The following is a 25,910-nucleotide window of genomic DNA, read 5'->3' as shown; positions in this document are numbered from 1 at the left end:
ACCATCTAACGGTACACATAGAAACAATCGTCAGTAGACTATACCATCTAACGGTACACATAGAAACAATCGTCAGTAGACTATACCATCTAACGGTACACATAGAAACAATCGTCAGTAGACTATACCATCTAACGGTACACATAGAAACAATCGTCAGTAGACTATACCATCTAACGGTACACATGGAAACAATTGTCAGTAGACTATACCATCTAACGGTACACATAGAAACAATTGTCAGTAGACTATACCATCTAACGGTACACATGGAAACAATTGTCAGTAGACTATACCATCTAACGGTACACATAGAAACAATTGTCAGTAGACTATATCATCTAACGGTACACATAGAAACAATCGTCAGTAGACTATACCATCTAACGGTACACATGGAAACAATCGTCAGTAGACTATACATGGAAACAATGGTCAGTAGACTATACCATCTAACGGTACACATGGAAACAATTGTCAGTAGACTATACCATCTAACGGTACACATAGAAACAATTGTCAGTAGACTATACAATCTAACGGTACACATGGAAACAATTGTCAGTAGACTATACCATCTAACGGTACACATGGAAACAATCGTCAGTAGACTATACCAACTAACGGTACACATGGAAACAATCGTCAGTAGACTATACCAACTAACGGTACACATAGAAACAATTGTCAGTAGACTATACCATCTAACGGTACACATAGAAAGAATTGTCAGTAGACTATACCATCTAACGGTACACATGGAAACAATTGTCAGTAGACTATACCATCTAACGGTACACATAGACACAATTGTCAGTAGACTATACCAACTAACGGTACACATGGAAACAATTGTAAGTAGACTATACCAACTAACGGTACACATAGAAACAATTGTCAGTAGACTATACCATCTAACGGTACACATAGAAAGAATTGTCAGTAGACGGTACACATGGAGACAATTGTCATATTATAGTTTTGAAATGTTATAGACATTTTCCGAAGAAAATGCTGGGTTAGAAAAATGGAGACCGGGAATGCATCAAAGACATAGTGTCTAACCCAACTTTAGCGCAGAAAGCAACATGAGGGTGTTTAAAGTGGTTTTTTTTATATAGTTAGGCCAGCGGTATTTTCGATCCACTCCTCTAGAGGAAGGGGGTTGTAACCCTTTGCTAGCGAAGATTGGTTAGCGGCAGAAACATTCTGTATATAATTAAGCTTTGATTATTCCTCAGGTCTTGAAACATTCTGTATATAATTAAGCTTTGATTATTCCTCAGGTCTTGAAACATTCTGTATATAATTAAGCTTTGATTATTCCTCAGGTCTTGATTAGAATGTTATTTGTCCAAATGTCGTTTGTTTGTCGGAGATACTTCTAAATCTTTAAATTATGTAAGCACATAGGAGGTACAATAGAAATTCAAAACTCTCCAATCATTTCAATATCATGTCGTTTGATCCGACAGTTATTCTGGATAACATTTTAAGAGACATTTGACTGGACAACTAACCCATGCTAATAAAAGATAGCACACGCTCCCACCCACTTATAATCATTTTTGAAGTGGACAACATATTCAGTTTTGATTCGGCAAAAGTTCCTTGTTTTATCCAATGCTCCAGATATTGTGCCACAACCATTCGTCTCAACTCGGCCGATTCCGTCCCTAACGGATGATAGAAGGAGAGTAGGGGATTATACCGAGGATTGCCGAATGGTGCAACAACGAGTTCAGAGTTGCTAAATGTCAAGCACCGAAGAGTATATGTAAATACAACTGTTCTTGAATTATTAAAGTGTAATTTATGACCCAACATGCATTGCAATATGACTAATTGTGTTGTGTTTGATGTTGTCTATTTCACTCTTATAATAGTTCATCACCTGTTATATTTAAGTAAAAACACGTGCTCTATTTTCGTTTAAATTGTTTTAAAATGTGCACTATTGCTGTTTTTAAAGTAGAAGAAACATCATTTAATAGATGTATTTTGGGATGTTCTCGTTAAAAGTCACTAATTTACGTTGTACATTAAGAATGGATCGTAACGCTGAAGTTACAAGAAAAGAGAAATTCCGTCTTTCTTTTATGTTGTGAGCAAATTGTAAATTTTGTACGAACGATCATTTGTACAATTTAATTTAAAGATTTTTTTCTAAACAGGTTGGATCATAAAGAAAATCATCTGCATATTGAAGTGTCATTTTCCTCTGGCAAGGAATGTGTTGCATAATCATATCTTATGAGGCTGCAATAGGGTACGCTTCCCTTTCAGGTCATAAGGTCACCTTTACAAATTACCTCGGGTCACCAGATTAATATACTATAATAATTTATTGTATAAAAAGTAAATATGATTGCGCCATTATGCAATCTTAGTCGATGTACAACATCAGGACCGAATTAACGAACGAACGAAAAGTGGAGAGGTTTTCAGATTTAGAATTGTGCAACAAACAGTTGAACATATTATGACATCAAAATTACACGTACATGTATTTCCAGCCACGAAAATTTTACATCAGGTACGTGACGCCATGAAATATTCCTGATTTATGTTTTTCAAAAGTAGTCCAATTCATTTTCCTTTTCTTTTCTCATATAGTGTCAATATACAGTACTAGCAAATCAATTTATTTTCTCAAAAAGTGTCATAGTACTGGCAAATCAGATTCATCTTTTCCTTACATAGTTTCAAAGCACTAGTTAGCTATTTGAAGCAATTCTTGTTTTGATTCCGATTTTACAATCACATGTTTTTATTCCGATTTTACAATCACATGTTTTTATTCTGTCAAGTACTCCTGACCAACTGTATTCGTGAAAGGTCGCGACCTTTATATATACTAAGATATAAATATGTTTATGTACGAATAAACCTTTATAAAGTTTATTTCCGGGTTTAAACTAAGAATTTACATAATGCAAGCTTTTTACTTGAATAATACTTAACATGCACGATAATAGAATATTTGAAAGAAATTTAGATTTCGTTTCGCAACTTCGTTATGTGGTTAAAAAAAGAAGAAGATGTGGTATGATTGCCAATGGGACAACTTGAACTCTCCAACAGAAACCAAATGACATATAAGTTAACAAATTTATGAATTGAATAACTATTTGTAACCTAATGTTTTTCATTGGATGAATAAGAAACGGAAGTTACTTGTCAGAGCCGTTTATCATGAAGAAACGAATTAACCCATCTACCACGATTACACTTATCAGGGTTGCCAATAAAAGAAATTGATGAATAAACATCGACATATCTCAATATGATATTTAATATCAAAATATACTTAATAATCCGATGTTATTTACGTATGACCTTGCCAAATCGGGGTTTTGTTTGTGTTTGACGAAATGATGAAGAATCTACTAGTTTGAAACAAGAATGTGTCCATATTACACAAATGCCATACTCGCAATATCATTGTCTAAGTTCAGTGGATCGTAAAACTGGGTCAAAACTATAATTTAACATTAAAATTAGAAAGATCGTATCATAGCGAACTGATTTTTATAGATCGTTCTCATGTCGTACTGTTATACCACTGTCCCAGGTTAGGGGGAGGGTTGGGATCCCGCTAACATGTTTAACCCCGCCACATTATTTATGTATGTGCCTGTCCCAAGTCAGGAGCCTGTAATTCAGTGGTTGTCGTTTGTTTATGTGTTACATATTTGTTTTTTTTTAATATATATAAATAAGGCCGTTATCTCGACTTTTTTGCGCCGATCTGCATTTCTTTTTTTTTTTATTCTTTCACATGCGTAGATTTTGTCTTGTATTTTCGCCGATCTGCATTTCATTTTTTATGCCCCACCTACGATAGAAGAGGGGCATTATGTTTTCTGGTCTGTGGCTCCGTTCGTTCGTTCGTTCGTTCGTCCGTCCGTCCGTCCGTTCGTTCGTTCGTCCCGCTTCAGGTTAAAGTTTTTGGTCGAGGTAGTTTTTGATGAAATTGAAGTCCAATCAACTTAAAACTTAGTATATATGTTCCTTACTATATGATCTTTCTAATTTTAATGTCAAATTAGAGTTCTGACCCCAATTTCACGGTCCACTGAACATAGAAAATGATAGTGCGAGTGGGGCATCCGTGTACTCGGGACACATTCTTGTTTTTTATTCTTGTGTAGATTTTGTCTTTCATTTGCGCCGATTGTGTACAGGTTAACGGGGTTATTAGATAGGTGAAAGTTTTTTTTATGTCCAATTTATGTTTTCTTGTCTGTGCGTCCGTTCGTTCGTTCGTCCGTCTGTCCCGCTTCAGGTTAAAGTTTTTGGTCAAGGTAGTTTTTTTTTATGAAGTTGAAGTCCTATCAACTTAAAACTTAGTCCATATGTTCCCTATGATTTGATCCTTCTAATTTTAATGTCAATTTAAAAAAAAAAATAAAAAATGAGTATTCAGAAGGTCAGGCCGATAAAAAATTATTCCTAGAAGTTTTGACATACTGGCAATGTATGCATGTAAATGATGTCTGGATGATTCTCGTAAAATAATGTCCGATCTTGCAATGAAGTTAAAATTTATTTATACTGCTTATTTGACAAAATCTTATAATTATGACAAAGGGTCATTGTCGTTTGTCATTTGTTTCATTTCAAATTGTCTTAAGAAGAAATTATAAACATTTCGCCTGATCTCACTGAAGCTTACAGCTAATTTCCTACTGTATGTAGATCAACACTTTAATTAGTTGCTTGCTATGTTTGTATATTTTGTATAATTATATTTTGATAATGTCCAATTGAATTTAAATATCAATATCATATTCATACAGGTTTACATACCTATATATGAAGATGTCAATCTTAATTACCAAGCTCGAATAAACATTTATACATCAAAGCAAGGAAGCCAACCAAAGTTTTACTTTACATGCATTAGGAAATTAGCTGTAAGGCAAAACATATAAAATAGTTGTAAATTTAACTTATGACAAAAACAATTGCTCCAAGAATAATATCCAACATAAAATCTCTCCCTTTCATTTGACTAAAACTATGACAGGAAAGATTGAAAACAAATTTCGATTTTCAATGCCGGCAACAACCTTGTTTTTTTTTAATTTCCAAAATTAGCAATTTAGATTTATAATATTTTATCCTGTTGGAGAAATCTTACTATATAGTTTTCAACAGAAAATTATTTCTAAATAATTTTTGAATTTAAAACTTTTTGTATTTTATAGTTACTGTCTCGTTTATTCAAAACAAGTGAGGTAGTCATAGCAGGGATTGGATTTCATGATAGATGTATAACGTTTTAGAACCAAAAACTTTAATTCATATATTATGCCTATAATTTTAATTTCCTTATATATCTTAAATATTCAGAAATAATGAGTTCACAAACTAAATGGAATAATTTCTATACGTTCGTCTTAGTCGGGAAATATAATAGTATAAAGAAGTCCATCCATGCTTTTGTATGTCCGTCTGTCAACAGTAGCAAATGAGTTCGTTACGGCAAACTTCTGAAATTGACGCGAAAAAAACCACACACATATAGTCTGATATACATGTAGTCAAATACTCTATAGTTATAAGCCAGTGCCATCTTTCATTTCTTTTTTTTATTTTCAATAATTTTGCTAATGAGGGGCAGAGGACAAAAACAGACTTTCCTAACAAAAGCGGTGAAAAAGGTTATTTCAAACAATTTTTCATTTCGACGGATGGGGTTTCTGAAAGTTAATATTGTGCGGCAACAACATCATAAAATCTGATACTGACACGTGCATTAAACGCTTGTATTACCGGATAATAAAGTATAGGTGAATATAGTTGTTATTCTTGGAAATTTAGATGTAGGTTTCAAACGTCCAATTTGCGACTTTTTTCAAAAAGTGCGCCAGCAACTAAAGTTTGTACTATGACGTCAGATGCAATGTTCTGAAGAAAGACAACTCTTTTCTTCAAAACGAACGAGAAAAAAAAACATGAAAATTACTCATAACTTTTTTGAAAGGTCGGTGACATACCCTTTTTTTTGCTTTATTTTGAAGAGTACACATGGCACTTTCCTTCTTGAAATTATTATGAAGAAGTCACAGGTAGATATTTTTTAATACTGGAAATGTTTTTCATTTTAACGTTTTATTTTTGGCGGGAATGAAATAAATCATATTTTTAAAGATCAAAACAATATGAGTCTTAAACTCTTGAACCTGTATTTGATAGATACAAATCTACTGTTTAACGTGAAACAAAAATTATGCTTGTAGGTTTGATATAAAGGATTTTTTGGAGAGTTTATATAACAAGCAAATATTATATTAATATTCGGGAAAACACGAAACTGAGGTTGCTATAGCGACAAAACTAAGTCGGTGACCCCCAATTTTTTTCATCAAATTTTGTTCCTCAAATCATGAAATGCCTTCACACAAAATTTTAAGGAAAAATCACTGGTAGAAATAAATAGGCTGTTTGGTCTTTAAAACATAACCCTAACACACTGAACTATGAATTTGTAAACCAACCCGTCAACAAATATTATCATTTGTGATATATAAATGTATGTTTCATCATCTATATATGTATATTTTATACGACTATCTGACGAGGATAGTTTGTATGTTTACGAAGTATCATCTACATATGTATATTTTATACGACTATATGACGAGGATAGTTTGTATGTTTACGAAGTATCATCTACATAATTATGTATATTTTATACGACTATCTGACGAGGATAGTTTGTATGTTTACGAAGTATCATCTATATATGTATATTTTATACGACTATCTGACGAGGATAGTTTGTATGTTTACGAAGTATCATCTATATATGTATATTTTATACGACTATCTGACGAGGATAGTTTGTATGTTTACGAAGTATCATCTATATATGTATATTTTATACGACTATCTGACGAGGATAGTTTGTATGTTTACGAAGTATCATCTATATATGTATATTTTATACGACTATCTGACGAGGATAGTTTGTATGTTTACGAAGTATCATCTATATATGTATATTTTATACGACTATCTGACGAGGATAGTTTGTATGTTTACGAAGTATCATCTATATATGTATATTTTATACGACTATCTGACGAGGATAGTTTGTATGTTTACGAAGTATCATCTATATATGTATATTTTATACGACTATCTGACGAGGATAGTTTGTATGTTTACGAAGTATCATCTATATATGTATATTGTATACGACTATCTGACGAGGATAGTTTGTATGTTTACGAAGTATCATCTATATATGTATACTGTATACAACTATCTGACGAGGATAGTTTGTATGTTTACGAAGTATCATCTATATATGTATACTGTATACAACTATCTGACGAGGATAGTTTGTATGTTTACGAAGTATCATCTATATATGTATATTTTATACGACTATCTGACGAGGATAGTTTGTATGTTTACGAAGTATCATCTATATATGTATATTTTATACGACTATCTGACGAGGATAGTTTGTATGTTTACGAAGTATCATCTATATATGTATATTTTATACGACTATCTGACGAGGATAGTTTGTATGTTTACGAAGTATCATCTATATATGTATATTTTATACGACTATCTGACGAGGATAGTTTGTATGTTTACGAAGTATCATCTATATATGTATATTTTATACGACTATCTGACGAGGATAGTTTGTATGTTTACGAAGAATCATCTATATATGTATATTTTATACGACTATCTGACGAGGATAGTTTGTATGTTTACGAAGTATCATCTATATATGTATACTGTATACAACTATCTGACGAGGATAGGTTTAACGACCTTTACTGCCCATTAGGGTTTTGCACGGTCGGGAAAGACAGGTTTATAGATATACCTTATATAAAGTTAATACTAATGTATTAGATAAACATCTGTCGACAACATCTTTCACTTTAAAGAATGTGATTTACATTGAAGTTAAAAGGTTTTGATTAGGTTATATATCAGTGTCATCGTTAAATCAATATTGTGACAGTTCAGGGACAAATATCACAAGTTCTAATTTATCGATGTTCGTGTATTTTTATATAAAAGTTCAATTACTTTTATCTTTGCGTGCCAAGATGATTGATGAATGATGCACGTAAAAACTTCAGTAACTCACAGATATGATAATTTTTAAAATTATTTTCAATATCATATATATGCATGTCAATTTTACAGTTGAATAAATCAATGGGTTTGTAAAGATTTACCTTTAACTGTATATCACATAAACACATAAAGATGTATAGACATTTCTCTGTATTTATTGTGGAACAAATAAAAGGGTTTAGTGCACATAGTTCTTAAGCCTTCTATAAATAAAATATGTAAACGTTTATCGAAAATGCGTAAAAATCTGTAAATTTGGGTATTGGTTTTGTTCATTGTTGAATTTGTTGAATCTTATGCGGTGACTTCTATGTCAACTTCTATGTCATTTGGTCTCTGGTGGAGAGTTGTCTCCTATGTCAACTTCTATGTCATTTGGTCTCTGGTGGAGAGTTGTCTCATTGGCAATTATACCACATTTTATTTTCATATCTAAATTCTACATTATATAAAGTTGATATATTTTCTCTCGTATTCATACATTACATGTATAACACGTCATTGGAGCTGGCGACGGGGGACTTTGGATTAGAGTTGATTGTGTATGTATATTTTTATTTATATAATAATTGTGTACTTATTTTGCAGTTGTATGCTCGCCATCATATTAAGTTTATACGGCAACAAACATTTGATTGCATTGGATTTCTTGAAGTAATATTTCGTCAATCTGTATATCACAGACATGGGACACTGAAAGAGGCGGACCCGACCAGGGCAAATATAACCTGCGAACATGGGGAGGGCGGTATGGCGGGAGACACTGTGTCATGTCGTCTCATATAAAACTGAGGACAGTGACTTTTAAAATGTTCCAAAACCGTTTCATCAAATACTAGTATAGTAATCTGGTGACCCGAGGTAATTTGTAAAAGTGACCTTATGACCTGAAAAGGAAGGTTTGGTTGTTTATATATGGAATCACTAAAAGCGGGTCCCCTCTAAGGCAGTCAGTGGGGCCCAACTTATGAAAAATTCTGGATCCGCCACTGCATGGGGATCTTTCCATATCTTGATTTGGACAACGGTTGTTTTATTTCGTTGGACACTTAAATTCGTGGATAGAGTCATCCACGAAAACCACGAAAATTGGTTCCCCACGAATAAAAGTACTTTCACAGTATTAATCTTCCCCTAATTATCTCTTTTTATCAGAAACCAGTAGACGCGGGTTGGTCGATATTGTTGTAGTACTATCTTTCCCCCAATTATCTCCGTCTATCAAGTACCAGTGCACGCGGGTTTATCGATATTGTTGTAGTACTATCTTAATCCCAGGTATATAACATATGTCGAGTTATTAATATTTCTGTACAAATCAACAGTTTATAAAGTAAATATGTTTTGTTTTCCTTCTTCTAAAAACAACCCTGCTGTGACGTAGTCTGCGTTGGAGGTATGACGTATCATTATGTAGGGTCTCGGTCTTATAGCGCACTTTATTGCTACATTACGAGAGGTATCGAAATGCTGTCTGTAACAAGAAGGCAATATATATACACTTAAGAGAGGTTTTTGCATGTAAACATATTAAGTCAAACATATTTCCGAGTTAAGAATCCCTTTATATCTAAGGAATTTAAACCCATTTCAACATTTTTTTATTCGAGCGTCACTGATGAGTCTTTTGTAGACCAGATGCGCGTCTGGCGTAAATATAAAATTTCAATCCTGGCATCTATGATGAGTTTGCTTTTGTACTCGTCCCGATCATGCCTGAAATATTTGCCACTGGATATAAAGAAAATAGTAATCAATCAACCAAACATAAATCAAACAATCTCTTTAGTTTTACTTATATTTCAAATATAACAAAGTTAAATAAAAAGCGATCGCATGACTTTGTACTAAATATGATCATAAAGATGCAACATTTTTTTTTATAAACATGGCTACAGATGTCTCTAATGTAAGAGGCTAATGGTATATATAGTACTTGTAACATTTGACTCATGTCGCCGGTAAGTAATATTTTTTTTAACACGCATTTAGAGATGCACAGGAATTTTTTTAATTCCAGTTGGGTTCATTATTATATGCATGTACATACGATTTAACCTTTTCTGGGTGTTTCAAGAAATTTACAACGTTTGGACTTTCCCTCTATCTGCCCTCTGTTTGGACTAGGATGAAATTTGAAAAAATAGGCAGGACAGGAGTTTTGAGAGAAAAAAAAAAGGCAGGATGAGACACTTTGCAAAAAAAAAAGGCAGGATGACAATTTAGGTAAAAAAAGTCAGGATAAACTAATAAAAAAAAAGCAGGACCGAATAGAGTGAAAAATAAAAAGGCAGGACAGAGATTACAACTAAAAAAATGCAGAACAAATTTTTTCATCCTAGCCCCCCCCCCCCCTAAAAATCAAATGGTAGCTCCCTTAGATAGTATTTAGCTGAAATATTCATCAATTTTCCGTCTATAGTATAACCATATATATATATATATAATAGCCATGATTATATCTATGGTATAACATTATGTAATTTTATCATATTGTTGTCGATCTTTTGTCAGGAAACAGTGCTCTCCGTAGACAGGTCATGCATCAACCTCAATTCTCGCGAGATTTCTGAGAAATGTTACGCATGTGTCAAACATGCTAATCTTAGAATTATACAAATGATAATGGATTACAGTGCAATGTTTACGGTTCTATATTACCTTTGATCCTAGATACATAGTAAAACATGTTATATTTATCTTAATTGATTTTGGACAATATCTTAATTGACTTTAGACAATATCTTGATTGATTTTAGACAATATCTTAATTGATTTTTGACAATATCTTAATTGATTTTGGACAAAATTCGCCAAGTATCGAGAAGCTTTAAAAGAATATAGCTTGTACATGTACTAAATATGATATGATCATTTAATGCTCAACTTTGACGTAATACAAAAAGAAGAAGAAAAATGAACAATGACCATGCATGATAAGAGTTTTTTGCTGCATAAAGAACTTATATTTAAGTGTCTGAATCAGATATCTCGAATACAATACCGATGTTTAAATTTATAGCATTAGATTTTAAACTAAGTTGTCCATTACCAAAACACTTATTTGATTAATAATGCTTAGAGAAAACATCTTTAAGGCACATGTCTGGAGTATTTTATAAATGTCACAATCGTGACGGCCGTCGGGATTTACCATTACGAAACAATTCATGCTAGCTTCTGGTCTGGTCCTTATATAGATAATTATAAATGACAGTTGTACATATTGAATGTTAAATATTTATTTAATGGGAAGATTTGTAACGTATATGCGTATATATACTATAAAGATATAATTGTTAGTTCAGTATTTTATCAGGCAAGCTACCCCTGGTGTGTAATACCATCATTGATTAAATATTCCTCACCTATTAGTCTTTCATAAATTTGCACTTTTCAAATTATTTTGATTTTATCTTAAATTTGTTTCAAATAAGACAATAACAAATCAAAACCAAGGAGTAAACAAATAAGTGGAAACGCTTGTGATATACAGAGGAGAGAAATAACGGAAATCTGAAGATCGACCGGACATATCTATATTAATTAGCTTTATCGTATTACGTTTAATAGTTTTGAGAGCTCTAGAAATCAAAGTACTGAAGTACTGAACATAGGGTGATCACAAGTTCTTGTAGATGGTCAAAAGCACATGTCACAGAAAAAGATCACATCTCTATACCTTAAACTGAGGTTAATGTACAGAGATATATTTTTTTTGAGACAAGTTCGTGCGTGGATGCTGAATAAATGATAGGAAATTCAACCGCACCCCGCAATAACTATTCTATTATATTGTAGTGATACAAATCAGTAAACCTGGGATTATTATATTAATATAATAATAGTCCCAGAATATGCACTGGTTTGTTATATATTATATTAATATAACAGTTGCATGTATATATAATTTTTATCCATTTGTATATCATTCTATTCTACTATTCTAATAATAGTGCAGTGCAAGTGCATGGTGGACACTCTTCTGTAAAAAACAATCGATTTTTGTAAAGGATTGGATATGAGAAACCATTCATATTTTCCCTCTAAAACAATTACAGAGTTATCGGTCCTTGCCGGGAGTGTCGCAAAACGTTCGTGAGATATTCTTCCGCAAGCTTTAACACAATTTTTCGGCACATGTGCATAGGTATTATCAATGATTTTCTACTTATATATATATAACTCGTCTAAACATGAACCCAACAATGTTAGATCTGTTAATTTGCTTTTGCAAATTTTTTGTTTTTCCCTCGCCGGGATTCGAACCCATGCTACTGTGATATCGTGACACCAAATCGCCTGCACTGCAGCCGACCCGCTAGACCACACGACTACCTGGGTTCTACAAATAATAATGTCCGCGGATCTTTAATTTTTATAGATCGGTTGAAAACCAAAAACTAATTTGTATAATGGAAATTTAGGCGATAGCAATACATTCGGTATGACCTCACGGTCATCTCGATGTAAAATTAAAGAAATATTTGCGTGAGATTGAGGTGGTACCAAACACCTTGACTAAAATTAGTTTTCTCTCGTTTAATTTTGATAAAATTTTGATCAAATAATTACTTTGACCCTTTCACAAAAATAAACAAAAAAAATAAACCTACCACTTTTTTATTTGGATATATAGCAGTTCCACAAACACTTTATATTTTGATCATTGAGAAGATTAACATTTCATTAAAGAATAGTATATGATTAAAACGTTCAACTGATTTTTAAAGAGTTATCTCCCTGTAGTGTAATGTATCCTCTTAACAGTTCCCGAATGCACAAACAATACGAATGTAATAGCGTTCGTGTTGGTTTCGGTACAAATACTTGATGGAAACATGTCTTCAGTAGCAGATTTATCTTGAGCCGTTCAGATAAAAATAAAAGTAAAAACGAACATAAATGGTATCAGACTGGGTAAAGCTTGGTCGCTTGAGGATATAATAAGGAGTTGTCAATCATCACAACTCGGCCGATTCCGTACCTGATAGAAAGAGAGAAGCGGAGTCACCCGAGGATTGCCGATTGAAGGAGTTGTAGTATGATTGCCAATTAGACAACTATCCACAAATGTTTCAATGAAGTCGATTATGAGAAAACCTCATACTAGTTCTAGTTTAGAGAGGCATTACGTACTTAATCTTGTTATACCCGTTGTTTAGTATATCAGTATAGACTAAGTACTTACATTATGTATTCTTTATTATCTTAGATAATTACCCACCAATGAACTATGCATAGTTGTTGTATGTCTAAACACGCATCTGTTTGTGTTATGTCGAGTATTCACATTACACTTTACATTTTTTCTGTAGCAGGCTGATTTATTTGACAATGGTAACAAACGTAATTATTATGATGACTGATTAGATACACTGTAAGTTACAGTGTGCTAGTGTGTTAGTGATCTACTGATTAGATACACTGTAAGTTACATAGTGTGCTAGTGTGCTAGTGATCTACTGATTAGATACTGTAAGTTACATAGTGTGCTAGTGTGCTAGTGTGCTAGTGATCTAATACGAGATGTATACGGAATTTACTGACCCCATATATTATATATATTAATAGGTCACTAGCACACTATGTAACAATGGGTATTTAGACTAGTGGCCTATGAGTTTCAATACTTATAGTATCAAGAACCGATTTCTATTTGTCTTGACAAAAACAAATGCCAACGTTAGCAATAGAATCTCTTCATGATAAATGCTGCGCATTCTTAATCAATGTGATGTATCGTCTAGGCATACAACCATGCTCAGTCTGCCCAATCTCCTGGAACCGAGACAAAGGAATTTCCATGCTCAGTCAGCGTATCAGGTCGACCCCGATCTCCTGAAACCGAACATAAAGGTACTTCCATTCTCAGTCGGCGTATCAGGTCGACCCCGATCTCCTGAAACCGAACACAAAAGTACTTCCATTCTCAGTCGGCGTATCAGGTCGGCCCCGATCTCCTGGAACCGAGAAAAAATGTATTCCCATGCTCAGTCGGTCTGATCCTCTGCTGGAACCGAGCACATATGTACTTCCATTCTCAGTCGGCGTATCAGGCAGGCCCGAAATCCTTAAACCGAACACAAAGGTACTTCCATGAACAGGTCGGCCCGATCCTCTGCTGGAACCAAGCACATATGTATTTCCATGTCCAGGTCGGCCCAATAGGCGGATCCAGGGGGGGGGGGGGGGGCTGGCGGGCCCGACCCCCCCTTTTTGTGGGAAAAATTTGGTTGATTATATAGGGAATCATTGAAGCATGAATGGAGCCCCCTCCTTTTAGGTCAGTCAGCCGGCCCCCTTAGGAAAAGTTCTGGATCCGCCACTGGGCCCCGATCTTCTGGAACCGAGCATAAAGGTACTTTTATGCTCAGGTCGGTCCGATCTTCTGGAACCGTACTTTTATGCTCAGGTCGGCCCCGATCACCTTGAACCGAGTGCTAAACTGGGCCCCTGTTGTGTTCACTTATCGCTACACTCGATGCGAAGCTATAGATAGAACGGCGGACCAGTTTAACCGAGTGCTAGGTACTTAGATACTCAGTCGGCCCCTATCGTCTGGAAACGAGCACAGAGATACGTCGATGTGTAACCACAATTGCTTCTTTAATTATCACTGAACAACAAACAGACATGCACAGTATCTTCTCTGTCGATTAACGTCTAGATCATAACATCTTCAAGATTATTATCTTTGATGAGAATTGATCAGGGGATTAGAGAATGTCCATCAACTTTTGTTTGACGGTAGTCGTAATTTTCTAAGACGTAAATTGAAACGCAGTGTCGTAAATCATAAAATTGAATGTTTGGTTTGTGTGCTTTTCTAAGACACGTGTTTACATTGATTTCAATTGGGGTGATGCTTAATCTTTAGAGTGAAAATATAGTCGTAAAAGTTATTTTGATTGTATTCTGTGATTTGCTAACTCGACACAGGACTTACTCATTGAATAAAACTACTGTCATCAAACTATATAAAACACAACCGACAAACTTTGCCAGAGTTAAGATGTGGCAAACGTCTCTTTTTTTTTTATATTACTCAAAGGCTCCAATTCGAAAACTAAACTCAACTGTCTTTGCTTGACCGTCTGACTCTAAACAGTAAGTTGTGTAGGACGATAAACACCCTAAAGTGACAGAGCGACTGCTGTTGAAAGAGACAGATTTGTAAAAGCAAATTGCTTGTTTCTGAATCCCTAATATTATTTCATTGTATAATATGTTTAATGTTAATTTATCTGAATAAATATTGTTTAAACTAAAGAGCCTAAGACGTAAGGTTGTGTGTGGTACTTTACAGTTTGAAAATTTAAAAAAAATAGTACTAAAACAATTTTGGTACAATCATTTTGAAAACAAAACGTATAATTATGAACTATAAATTGATAATTATTTTTTACTTTAAGTATCATAAAAAAGGATATTTTTTAATTATCAATATGATAAAAATTAAGTTATATTTCCAGTATGCATTGTTAGTACAAGAAAATATCATTAAAAAGCTCCGTCTCTAATGGATGTATAGAGTATTGATAAACTGCTTTAATATATAACTATAACTACTTCTCTAATCAAAACGGATATATCAGATAAACATTGCTTCAATGATCGAATCTCTAATTTGATAACGAATGGCTTCAGTTTAATATAATAACTTGTGAGTGAAGGTAATTTTGTGTGAATGCATACAGCTCTCTACTCTAGCGATTCCTTCCGTTTGGATTGAAATCAATAACCTGTAAACTATCGATAACTCGATACCTATCTTAACATGTGCAGAACAAATCTAATCGGCAGCCGATCGCACGCGCTCGTGGTCGCCTGCTGTACCATGTTACTGTGTTTTGCCAATAACGAATATACTTTGGAAATTAATTAATTAATTAATTAATTGCTTAATTAATGGCATATTTGTGATTGTTTGGGACGTATGAAGTGAAAGGCAAAGTTTGGATAAATGTAATGAATTATTATTTTTAATTTGGAATCAAGTGACATTTATTGGAAAATAACATGACTTTATTATTTAATTTAAGATCTATATTACTTTGATCAATATTATTATATGGAGTTTTAAGTCTCATAACAGGTTAGTTCATTTAACTTTTTGTTATTTTATAAAATATCGATACATATATTGAAATGGATATGAAAACTTCTGTCGCTGGAATATTTATTAGATACGTAAGAGTCATGTAACGTATATTTATAATTTCATGTGTTTATCTATATAAATTTGAAAGTCAGCTCGACTGCTCGTGAATGCATGTAAAATATTATATAAAGTTATCACAACTTATTTGTGAATCCAATAGGAAATTCAAGACTTAGTCTTACTGTAAAAACTGGAGGGAAAATATAGCATTTGGTGAAAACAATTATTACGACTATTTAACTTTAAAAGGTGGGGGCTATGTTTTCATCCAAAAACAATGTTCTAGTCCCAATTGGATGGAAAATAATAATCTGGCCAAGCAGATGACAAAAAAAAAAAAATATACTCTGGATGCAGATTTCCCCCGTAAATTTTATTTTGAGAGAAAAAAAAATGATTGATAGCGCCGGTTTAAAAGTTGCTCTCTTATCTGGACACTTTGTGAATATGTCTTTTGATAAACAATAAATTGGAAGGTTTTTATAAGCAGTGGCGGATCCATAAGTGGGGGCCCATTGACTGCTCAAGAGGGGGCCCGCTCAGTCACGCTTCAGTGATTCCCTATAAAAGCAACCAAATTTTTTTGGCCCCCTGCCCCCTAAATCCGCCTCTGATAAGTGATTGACATCTAGTATGAACATCCAAAGGTGTAAGTTACAATTGTTATCATCCTATCCAATTCATCAGTATGCTTATTTCACAGAAGAATATTTCTTCGACGGTTGCTGGTTATCATTGGTAGATCCAGAAATTTTCATTTAAGAAATCTTTGAATATTTTAGGTTAGGGACGACATCAAAAGATCGATGTAGGATAAAAAAAAACTTAAAAATAAAATAGTTTGGGGGTGGGGGGTCAACTTTGCTGTAAGTGTTGTTAATCTAAAATCGATTTTACATATATCCCTATTGTTCAATCTATTTTTCCCAAATTAAGTTAAGAGGGGGTGTGGGGGTCAGTGAAAAAACTATGTGAATTAAGTTTTTTATCCTTCAATGAACTTTTGATGTCGTCCCTTAGAAAAATTGTAATTGTATTTTATTCTTGCACACATACCTTTGTAAATATTTGTAGAAAAATTGAAAACAATAGCTTTCTTATAAGTGTAGTAGTGCGACTACCCATATCTGTAACATCCATGTTTTTGTTTCGTTAAGAAACAAATTTACTCAATAGAAAACATCGTTAACCACTTTCTTATCTGATTGCCTTTAATCATTCGGCAATCCTCGGTAGAATCCACTACTCTACGGAATCGGCCGAGTTGAGACGAAAACATCGTTAACCACTTTCTTATCTGATTGCCTTTAATCATTCGGCAATCCTCGGTAGAATTCGCTACTCTACGGAATCGGCCGAGTTGAGACGAAAACATCGTTAACCACTTTCTTATCTGATTGCCTTTAATATGTCATACTTAAATCTTGCTGCTTCGTTCCGGTGTCAGATCCGGTTTGTAGTAAGATTCCGGAGTCAGATCCGGTTTGTAGTAAGTTCCGGAGTCAGATCCGGTTTGTAGTAAGATAATATCCGGAGTCAGATCCTGTTTGTAGTAAGATCCGGAGTCAGATCCGGTTTGTAGTAAGATAATATCGACCCTCGAAAACAGAAAACCTTGAAGCACAATATTTTCACAGTTAGATGGACGATCAACGTTTTGTTACGATTCTGTAATTCCATTAGAAATAATTACATTGTTAAACTACTAATAACCATACAATTTTAATGAAATGCAGACACGTGACCAAGCATTCAAGTTGTTACTGAATGTGTATAATTTGATTGCTGAGATTTTTTCCAAACACCTTCAATTATAATTGTGTTGGTTTACCGCAATCATCAAATATTCATAAGTCGAAGAGATGAATGAATATTTCTATAAAACAAACTTGGAATAAGGGAACGTCCATTTACCTTCTAGGGAGGGGGTTATGTTTTTTTCCTAAAAATACATTCTGATTTCCAAATTGATAAAAAATATATTCTGTTCAAGCAGAGGACTATAACAAAATAATTCTGAATCCAGATTTTCCATATTACTTATATTGTTAAATTTTGAACAAAATAATTTTATTGATAGCGTTAAAAAGCCATATAAAATTGTTCGCGAAAAAGATTTTCGGACTCAAACAATAACCATCCCCCTCCCCCAATTGAAGGTTAATCGGGTTGATCCTTAATCAATCCATTTGTTTGGTGAATTAAGTAAACTATTTACTGTTTTGATCGTATTGCGATACTTTAGGAAATTGATAACTAAAGAGAATTATCTCAGGGCATCTATAACTTATCTTAGAATGCAAGGACTCGACTCATTTCATTTTTTTAATTTGTTAATGTATCACAGGAAATGCAGAGGAAATAAGCCTTACAGTTGTTTGATACCAGCGATATTGTTGGTTTTTTTCAAAACTACCTCTACCCTTTTTTATTGGGAAAATATGCGTCATTTTTATCAAATTGGGAAATTTATAACGAAAGATGAATTTGACTGGAACTTCAATTTGCAGACCCCCTTTTGAGAGGTAAACCCTCATTTGAAATAAGACCCCTTATTGTCAGTAAATAGACCCTCAAATCTGCACATATAGTCATTTTAGGCTTGAAAATGGTTTAAATGAGTTTTTTTTTCAGTTTGTATTCATGCACAATTACTACTGAGACTGCACTGTTTGGGAAAAAAGTTGTCTTTTTGGGAATAATTTTAAGCCATTTTTTTCAAATTGGTATTTTTCTCCAGGGAAAAAGCCTTTATTCTCCATTAATTTAAGGCAAACAATATCACTGGATACTTACTTATTGGTGTATGTCTTACAGAAAGACAAAAGTACAATGTTTTATGCTCCAATACTCCAACCCAACGTTCAACATATGTCAAAACAATCTATAAACACTTTACGTTCGTGTACTTGATTGAAAGGATAACAATTGCATAGTTAGGTGGAATAAAATGTATACCAAAGCTTTCAAGCTACTTCAATTAGCATCCATCTAGACAAAGTGTGTGCATCGTATTATATTAAACATGTTAAGGTTCGTAATTTTTCAAATACCCATGATCCTACAAAACTTAGTAGTATTTATTACTGTATTATATAAAATTGAGAATGCAAATGGGGAATTTGTCACAGCGACAACCAGTGGCGGATCCAGAAATTTTCATAAGTGGGGGCCCACTGACTGACCTAAGAGGGGGCCCGCTCCAGTCACGCTTCAGTGATTCCCTATATAAGCAACCAATTTTTTTCCCAAAAAGGGGGGGCCGGGCCCCCTGCCCCCCCCTAAATCCGCCTCTGACAACAACCCGACAACACCCGAAGGCCACCAATGGGTCTTTAATGTAGCGAGAAAGTCCCGCACCCGCAGGCGTTTCTCAGCTTGTATATCATATAAAAATTTTCGCGAAATAGATTTTCCGACTCAACAAAAACTATGGCCCTCTCCAAATTTGAAGTTAAATGGTTGATTCTTAATCTATCCATTTGTTTGGTGAATTAAGTAAACTATTTTGATCGAATTGCAATACTTAAGGAAGTTGATAGCTAAAGAGAATTATCTCAGGGCAGCTATAACTTATCTTAGAATGCAAGGACTCGACTCTTATCAATTTTAATGTTTGTAAGCCTTAGCCCATATGGGCGTAACGTGCTGTTTCAACAAATTTATTATTACTAGTATTCATATTGGAAATTAATACACGTAATTCAATGCATAAAATAAATCTCTCAATGATATGATAAGAGTACATTGCGAAATTCATACTCGTGTGGTCATTCATAGAATTTGTACTCGTGTTTATCATTAAAACTGACAAACAGAAAACAAGTAAGCTTACGCTATGTATATATCGTCCATTGCACGTCTAAACAAATAAATATAAGATTCTTTGTTAATGGACAAACCTTGATTTTACGATAGCTAGTATAGCATATATATAACACAAAAAACTACAAATGTAAATGCAAGAACTATCTTAAAACCAAATCGGACAAACAATTATAACGTCTTCACATTGGATGAAACAAAACCGCAGGGTACACCTACCAAATCGATTTTCATAAAATTTGGCTTTGAAAGAATATTCAATTTGATATTTATACTGAAAAACGGAACCTTACAAAACTGGCGTTTTAATCAGTTTTCAAAAACTAAGTTTAATTGGTAATCTTAATTTGAAATTGTAAATGTAGGCTATTTTGATTTATCTAATGCTTGTTTAACCATGAAGTATCAAAAAAATACGATGAGATTCTATTCCATCCAAGTCCGTCAAAGTTTAAGTTTAAAATTTTCTTTGACGGTTGTCACTAAACAGAGCTCCAGATAAGCTGCGTATTTGCGTGATCACGCAATACAAATAATAAAAAACCCAATGCAATTGCCCATTGCAGGGTTCAATAACCCAAATAATTCAAAGGAAAACCCAATTATATTCCAAAACCATGAGTTCTCAACCCTTTTAGAGGCTACAATTTGCGTTATTTACCCTTATCTGTTTACAGTCGTCGCGTAAACTATTTTTATAATATTTATAATTGGAAATTTCTTTCGTTCTAAATATAGACCCCTGCATCTTGTAGCTTAAGTGGGTCCCTGTTAGAGTTTTCCGTTGCTCAAGTACACGTGTTTTTGAAAACATTTCGATTTTCTCGGCGTTTATCCAATTAGCGTGTGTCATGAAGTCATATTTTTTTCGCATTGCTCGGGATTTATCAAAACATACATTGAATTAAAACGAAAGTGAATGTCCGGTAAAATATTGAATAGAAGCATGTTTTCTGCTTCTTTTGAAAAGCTGACGGAAAGTTATGATGATAACAAGACTCAGCCAGTGTTTTTAGGAAGCGTCCATCGAACACACGGGAGTGTGTGCGTACCTTGACGAGAACATTGCTAATAAAAACAGGGTTTCCTCAAAAACGAAATCAGTTGAAAAGTGAAAGGCCAAATCAATTATGACATGATAAAGCATCAGAAACCAAAAGTTCTAATAAAAGACAACTAAACCAAAATTTATAAAAATTGGAATAAAACAAAAACATTCAAGTATAATTAGAGTTTAAATACTATTTTTTCATTTTACGGTTAATTAATGAATACACACACAGGCACTGCATGGTCTCAGAATTTATTATATAAAGCATTGTTAAGGTATAAGACGAGTGCCTGTGAATACACATATCCGTTTTTTTACAGTTTATATGAGAAAATACAAAACTGGCAGAAGGTTTGAAACGGAACACAAATTAAACCTACAATTGCTCCTCAGTGAATAAACCAAATAAAACAGCTAGCAAATAACCCTAACCCTAACCCTTAACCAAATAAAACAGCTAAACAAAGAAAGAAACATATTTAAGATGGAAAAAATCCGGGGTTGATATTGCCTAAATATTCAATATTGTGTTGATGAAAAAACCCAATACATTAAGGAGCTTGGTGGTGAAAAACCCAATTTGATATTAACATGAGGGGTGAATTGGAATTGATAATGCAATTAAAAATCTTTATCACCCAATTGTATAAGAAAATGGTGGGTAAAAAAACCCAATTTGTGAATTCTTATCTGGAGCTCTGCACTAAATAATCCATCAAAACCTTTGATCAACAAAAATGTGTTGAAAGAAAACTTCCATTGTCACTGAACTAGCATACATTTTGTTTAGAGGCCAACCGAAGCACGCCTCTGGGTGTGGGAGTTTCTGACTACATTGAAGACACATTGGTGGCCTTCGACTGTTGTCTACTCTTTGGTCAGGTTGTTGTCTCTTTGACCCATTCCCCATTTCCATTCTCAATTACATTTGTGGCAACGGGCTTTTAATCTTTTCAATTTCAACACATATTCTTATGCAAGTGTTTATATATATACCATGTCAATTACCGTAAAGGAATCATATCAATCAATCAGTGCATTTAATCAGTGATTAATCTGATAAAAAATATGTTTAACGTTTATCTAAATACCTATTAAATGTTCTTCATTAAGTGTTCTTACTATTAAGTCTACCCTGTGGTTATCAGATGTACCATAGATGTATAAAGTAGGTATTACATCTATAGATTTACTTATCGGAGAATAGACAAGGTTCGTCTTAATTTGATATATCGAGGTCACGTGGAAGGTTTTAAATCGTCGATTTCCTTTCAATCATAGCATTTTTCTTAATTAAATCTGTAATGGGTCGAAATGATTCCCCATATATCCATCATCGAATCTCTCTTATGTTGGTCGCACAGACAATCAGATGTATGTACTCGGTATAATTTTCTGGACTAAGATTTTGGATAATAAAGAAGTTTTGAATACGTCCTACTAACAGTCCTATTTCTCAGACGAAATTTTAGATCTTTTGGTTCCTAAGTTTTTTCCACAATTGTGCGTATTGAGGGTTGTTTGAAGCGTAGATTAAATAAACCCCTATCGCTTTCTAGTTAACACATCTAAGATTGAGCGTACGTTTGAAGATCATACTTTAAACAAGCTAACGTTGTAGATTTATCGATATTTAAACATTAATCTTTTAAAGAGATTTTTTCAAAGGTTTTGTATAAGTATTAAGACAAACTTTTATGTTTGTCCATTTTTACACCACCTGATTTTAAAAGCGGTCGGTTGACAGATATTAGTTATAAATTAAGAAGATTTTGATACAATTGGCAATGAGAGAACACTCCACTAGAGTCCTAAAGAAGTTTAAAATATATAAGTCGCCGTGCGGCATTCAACAATGACAAAAAACGGCATTCCCCACAGTCTGCTATAAAAGACCCAGAAATGACAAATGTAAAGCAACTGAAAATAAAAAGGTCATGTGGTGTTCGTTTGATCATTTTTTTCGTAGCTAACATTATAGTGTAGGTTTTCCTTATTATCAAAGACCGTATTGTGCAGGTTTTGGTTTTGGTTATTGTTGAAGGCCGTATTGTGCAGGTTTTGGTTTTGGTTATTGTTGAAGGCCGTATTGTGCAGGTTTTGGTTTTAGTTATTGTTGAAGACCGTATTGTGCAGGTTTTGGTTTTGGTTATTGTTGAAGGCCGTAATATGCAGGTTTTGCTTATGTTGAATGACGTATTATTCAGGTTTTGGTTATTGTTGAAGGCCGTATTGTGCAGGTTTTGCTCATTGTTGACATACATTTACTTACATTCAAGTTATTTATAACTCTGGTGCCACCATTGCTTTCTCATTAGTAATTATAAATAGAAACTTTTTTATATTTTGAAAACATGAAAATAAGGAAGTGCATAAACAATCTTCTCGTCTAATTAGCATTTACTACGATCCTGTTTATAGATATAGAATTAAATACTAAGTCTAATAGCAGCGTTATATAGAACAGAAATATTATATCAAGTCTTGTCCATGATGTTTATAAATTTAGACAATAAGATCAAGGGAAAAATGCCGATAAAAAAAGTTTGAAAGTGATCCGGAAATATATAGTTCCTTTCATAAATATCATTACTATAGGCAATATGGTTGTATTAGGTACAAACTTTTCAATTGATTCCTTGACTTTTAGGGTTATTTTTAGGATGTTATAAAGTCAAAGACTAAATGTTAAATAAGGAATATACGTCAACTAGACAGCGACCTAATGAAAAGATCATCATCATAATATATAATAGCCAATCAAGGAATTGTATATTTAAATATACAATTCTTTGAGCCAATTCAACAACTCTCTATTCAATACCTATTGTCATTGATGTACGCAACTGATGATTTTTAGCACAGAGCGCGGTCAAAAATTAAGTTTGCCGTGCAAAGGACTATATATATATACATTCTTTAATAATAATTCTTCTTTTAGTGACTTCAAATGAGATTATCTAAAGTTGATTTAAAGGAAATATTTATTTTCTTTGTAGGATTAAACTATATCTTTGTTGCTGTATTTTGATCGAGTAATGAAAAAAGAATTTTATATATAGTAGTTCAATGTACCGTGACATCGGCTTGCACTGGTTACGGTATTCCTATATTATTATATATATAGTAGTTCAACGTACCGTGACATCGGATTGCACTGGTTACGGTATTATATATATAGTTTTCACTCTTTGGAGAACATTGGCATGGGTTTTATTGGAAATTAAATTTATCCTGAATATGTTTAAACTATTTGTCACTGGACGCACTAATCAATTACATGTACGTATAAACAAAATTATACAATTCTTTTTGTATTTCAAATCCAACATTATATAAACATATGCAGTATAATTAAATACTAAGGCCTCTCCTCTCAGGAATAGATTACCGTCGCTAACTGTATATACTTAGCAAAATATTTAGGAATTTTTGGTCCTCAAGGCTCTTCAACTTCGTACATTATTTGGTCTTTTTACTTGTTTTTTTTTTTATTAAAGCGTCACTGATGAGTTTTCTTTTTTTTAACGAAACGCTCGTCTGGCGCAAATAAAAATTTGAATCTTAGTATCTTTGATGAGTTTATATGCACTGAATTGATGAAGACGTTTTAAAAAGTTTGAAATTACGGAACAGTTTTAAACAGTCTTACATATAAAATTACGAGTATCATATACATCACGTATTTACGGACGATTTCTTTGAAGGAATTTTAAAAATTGTAATTTTATATATAAAGAATATAAAAAAGTATATATGACATAGATTCCCTTCGACATAATACCCTAAAAATAACACCAAAAGGCCTGGAATCAATTGCATGAAACGTTTGTACCAATACAACCAGGTGCGCGCGCATCTAGGATTTTGAAAAAGAGGTTAGGGCTGACAAGCCAACGTTTGGAGTGATACTGTTTATTTATCACATATATATGTAGCCCCTGGTCCTCAAAAGGGGATCTTGGCTAACAAAATCCGCTCAGGATAACAAAAACATTCTTCTAAACGCATTTATTTAAAAAAAAAAAAGCAACAAAATAAAATTGAGAATGGAAATGGGGAATGTGCCAAAGAGACAAAAACCCGACCATAGATCAGACAACAGCAGAAGGTCACCAACAGGTCTTCAATGCAACGAGAAATTCCCGCACCCGGAGGCGTCCTTCAGCTGGCCCCTAAACAAATATATACTAGTTCAGTGATAATGAACGCCATACTAAAAACATTTATACATTTCCCTTGGATAAATTGAAGATGGAAATATGGAATGGAGAATGTGTCAAAGAGACAAAAACCCGAACAAATGGACAGAAAACAGCAGAAGGCCAACAATGGGTCTTCGACACAGTAAGAAATTCCCGCACCCAGAGGCGGGCTTCAACTGGCCACTAAACAAACTATGTGCTTGATCAGTGGAAATTGACGTATTAACACTAAACTCCAAAGAATATAAAGAACTATATATATATAGTATTAAAAGTGAAAACGGACGTATCAGTAACACTAAACTTTAAAGAATATTGACTTGATTAATGAACTAGAATAAAAAAAAAACCATACACGACTAACACATTTTTACTCTAGTATTTCATTTATATGTGTGTCCAGAAAATATAATTTCTTTTTCTCGATGAGACATTTAACAATATATGCACAAAGAAAGTTTATTCATTTGTTTATCTCATAATTATTCAGATGAAGTTGATGTTTACATTTCCGAATGTCATAACGAGGTCATAGTACCCGGAA

The 25,910-nt window shown here is 33.5% G+C and overlaps 1 protein-coding gene across 2 annotated transcripts in view; it reads left to right on the top strand.

Moving 5' to 3' along the window:
* Positions 1 to 25,910, top strand: part of LOC143051493 (acetylcholinesterase-like) — a 46,640-nt gene that overhangs the window by 3,534 nt on the left and 17,196 nt on the right. Inside the window, exon 1 of one of the 2 annotated variants that reach the window (XM_076224366.1) lies at positions 16,103 to 16,219. The exons of the other annotated variant lie outside the window; for it this stretch is intronic. The gene's annotated coding sequence lies outside the window, so the exon portion shown is untranslated. Of the gene's footprint in view, positions 1 to 16,102; positions 16,220 to 25,910 lie in introns of those variants that run through there. 2 annotated transcript variants of the gene reach the window in all.

This window comes from Mytilus galloprovincialis, chromosome 11 (assembly GCF_965363235.1).
Source record: "Mytilus galloprovincialis chromosome 11, xbMytGall1.hap1.1, whole genome shotgun sequence".
Classification (NCBI taxonomy): domain Eukaryota; kingdom Metazoa; phylum Mollusca; class Bivalvia; order Mytilida; family Mytilidae; genus Mytilus; species Mytilus galloprovincialis.
The sequence above is the reverse complement of the archived record's forward strand: the minus strand, read 5'-3'. Positions and strand labels throughout refer to the sequence as shown.